Raw genomic sequence first — 3778 nt, forward strand, 5'->3', positions numbered from 1 at the left:
TGAGTGAGGAGGAGGAATAGCAGCCAGAAGTTCCTGAGGGTCAGGAGGAGGAAGATGTCCTTACACTTGAGCATCTCTCACAAGTCGTGAGAACTACTAAGGTAGTATAGGACATGATTGGTGAATGGGACCCACAAATGATGCGTGCATTGCGGTTCCGGAATGCACTTGATGGAGCGATAGAACCCTACAAAAGCCTCCTCACGCATATGAAAAGACAGCGCCAGTAACTGCCTATCACGATGTTCTTCAGCCTCGTACCCAGACACCCACTGCCTACTCCTAGTGCTCCTTCAGCGGAAGATGACGATGCACCTGCTGAAGATACTGCACCACCTGAAGACTCTCCTACTGAGGTCGTGCCTTCAGAGGAGCAGTAAACTTGCTCTTCTTTGCTGTGTAGTACATCTCTTCATCGTCATCGCTTCATCATTGAACAAGTTGCACTAGTTTCATAGGTTAGTGGTTGTGTGTAAGAACTGTGTGTGTGTAATTAAATGTACAATAATAATATGATATTTGTAATGTCTAATATGTCTTATTTTCTCTTATTTTGCCTAATATATTGGGTCTAATATGAGTGTAATGGTGACTAAAGGGTGTTATTTCATGTCTAGAGGGCTCTAATAATGTTAAAAAATGTATTTAGAAGGTCGCAAACAGGTTTTCTATGCTTTAACTGCGAAAATACTATATTTATAAATAAAGAATCCTACTTTGTGGAAATTCACTTATTGCAGTAGAGTGTGGAACTAATTAACAATGATAAATGAGGGCCAAATGTATTTATATATTCCTTTTATCAATTTGGCCAAATCCTGAACCAATCAAGTATATTTACTTATGTTTAAGTCCCATTGTTTTATAGCTAAATTTGGGGTATAAAATCTTTTTATATTATGTTTATTTCTATAATCTGCCTTAAGTCATTTGGAAGAACATAAGATATAAATATATGCATTTTGAAGAAGTTAGAAAATTACATTATAGATTTGAGTAGTCATACTAAACTTAAGAATTGTAATAACTGTATATTTCACAAGAAAGTGGAAATGACAGATTATAGTCATCCATTATCAATATTTTGATAAATATACTCAAATTTTCATTGACTTTCTAGACTAAAAATCAATAAAAATGCATACAGTTTTTATACAGTCTGTAGTTCTCTAATTAGATATTTTTTCATATTTACGCCAGTCCTCTCTAAAACACTGTAAAAGTAGTATCAGGAAATAATAAAAATATTTTATGTTTTGAAAATATTAATTTCTTGGATAATTCTTATTGTATCACACATCTGAATACTCTCTGATAAATAAGGGACTATTTTTCTTGAGGGAAAAGTATAGCTAGCTTAATGATTTTTCTGTGAAGATATATTAGAGGTGACTTTCTACTATTTTCTTACCTGTGGAGCCACCTGCCTGAATGAGGGCATAGTGAATAATGGCAGAAAATTAGAGAACTTTGCAGCTTTAAAAAATCTTTATTGCCCCCCTAAGTTGAAGAATTGCTTAACAAGCGCTGTATAATATTTTCTATATTACTTTTTTCAAAATGGGTTCATCATCAGAGAAATGTAAAAAATATGCATCAGATTTAGGTATTTATTTTTATTTGAAATATCCCTGGCACATGAACATGCAGAAAACTATCAATGGATATGCAGGATCATGAACAAATAAGAAAAATAAACTGTCCTTCAGTGGTCCTAAGAAAATGTTCATGTTGCTGTGCTAGGAACCGGTAGATAGATCTAGAGGCTAATAGTTGTACAGTAGAACATATTTTCACGAGTCATTCTGCTTTAGCCTAGGAGAGGGTCTGTCTCTGGGCTCTCTTTCTTCTCTGGGAATTGCTCAAATGAGAAAATAAATAAGACATAAGGGCAGACAGAAAAAGAAAACACCTGGGTCAGAAACTGCTTTGTTCTGTGTGCATTTTATCTTTCAATGAGGAAATAAATTCTCCAGACCTCTTTAAATAGAAATATTTAATCTAAAACATAAATTTCTTTTAATTCCCTTCTATTTTTTTTTCTTTTGCATGTTGTGCAGTGAGTTTCCATGACATGTAAGATTTATAACGGGAATGGGAAACATACAGACAGTGAGGAGAGTACAAGTCAACCTCATGCTTCTGAGGAGGCTTTGGAACATCTTGGTGTATTACAGAGGGCATTGGAGCTGGTAAGCATTAAATCTAGTCACATACCTAGCAAAACTACCACTACCCCAGAGTAGGATACTTCGACCACTCAAAGCTGATGAACTTTGAGGATACAGTGTGATTAAAAATATGCTAAATTAGTATGTTGTGCTCTAGATTAAAAAGATATATGTCTATGCAGTTTTCCAGCTTTCCACAAAACTGAAAACAAACAAACAAACAAACAAACACGGAAAAAGTGAAAAACTCATTGTAGAACTGACAAGTACAAACGACAAGCAACTTGTAGTTGGAAACTCTGAACATTTTTCCTTTTCCCTAAGGTAGATAGAACTAAATTAAAAAAAAAAACCTAATCTGATTTAACATCATAACACCCTTAGGTTTTGCCTTGCTACTTAAAAAAAGCAGAGAAATAATTGATAACTTTCCTACTATGTCAGTGAACCCAGAAATTCAAGGTTTGCGCCAACCAAAAGTATTCTTTTTCTACTCTTCTGCTTTGATCTGTGCAGCATAAGTACTTTTTTGCCCCTTGGTTTTTCCCACCTTTCTTTTCGCTGTTAACACTGACACCACCATCCAGAGATAGCAACATTCAGAAAACAACTGTAGGAAATAGTAAGAAACTTATGGTAGTAGGATGTGTTCCCAGAAAAATCAATGAAAACATATCTATACTTATATTCACATTGGGAAACAGTTAAACATCAAAGATAAAGGAAAAAATACCATAAAATATCTAAGTAAACAAAACAAAACCAACAGTTATCTATATAGAAATAAAGCTAGTTTATTTTCTTCCAACAAAATGTAGTAGTTAGTTGTGGCAGAGAATTTACTGCTCAAAAAATATCTACAAATATGTTCTTCTGCATGTTTTCTAGCCCCCTTATTGGTAGGCATACTCATATGATTTGGCTCTGAGTGGAAGTAACACATGTCACTTCCATTCTGAAAATTTTGCAAATTTGATTTTATCTCCCAAAGGGCCCATTAGGCCCATAGACCCAGACTGTGGATATCTTCTCAGATACAGAATGCAGAGTTGGAATAAACATTCTTGGCCACTGAAAAATCCCCACATTTCCTCCAAATGATAGGTAAGTGGGACAAGAGAAACCCCTGGAATTGCACCTTGTTTCCAAAACAATAAAACAAAGGCTATCATCCCATCTCTCAGTATCCATTCTATGGCTTCTTCACAAGTCAGACTCTAGGTAGAAAGAAAGTGAGAACTGAATTTTCAAGGACTCTTGTGGCTTATATTTAGAAGTCTCCCAGCATCGCTTCTCCTGTGTCCTGTTGGTCACAGCAAGTTGCAAGGCCAGTTCAGATTTAAGGGGTGGTGAAATACGTGCCGCACGAGGAATGGCTAAGTCCCATTGCCAAGAAGTGTCAGACAGGTGTGCGAAGAGTCCTTGTTCACAAGAAATTACCATATCATAGGAACTGGCAAAATAATGAGAAGCATTTCATTTTCACCTGACATGAATAGAAGTGCACCTTCACTGTTTTACCTTAGGGTAATGTCTTTTTAAATCTCTTTACTCATAGAGTCTAGTGGGATATTGATTGTTGGGAAGGTCAGTTTTAGGTACTCTGT

At 35.6% G+C, this 3778-nt stretch overlaps 1 long non-coding RNA gene across 1 annotated transcript; it reads left to right on the forward strand.

Moving 5' to 3' along the window:
- The first annotated feature begins 406 nt into the window (after positions 1-406).
- On the forward strand, positions 407-3265 carry LOC118626103. Its single transcript, XR_004958868.1, has 3 exons — positions 407-458; positions 2061-2192; positions 3163-3265. It is a non-coding gene; the product is annotated as an uncharacterized LOC118626103 (long non-coding RNA).
- Positions 3266-3778: the final 513 nt, after the last annotated feature.

Source organism: Molossus molossus, unplaced genomic scaffold (genome assembly GCF_014108415.1).
Source record: "Molossus molossus isolate mMolMol1 unplaced genomic scaffold, mMolMol1.p scaffold_m16_p_1, whole genome shotgun sequence".
Taxonomy (NCBI): domain Eukaryota; kingdom Metazoa; phylum Chordata; class Mammalia; order Chiroptera; family Molossidae; genus Molossus; species Molossus molossus.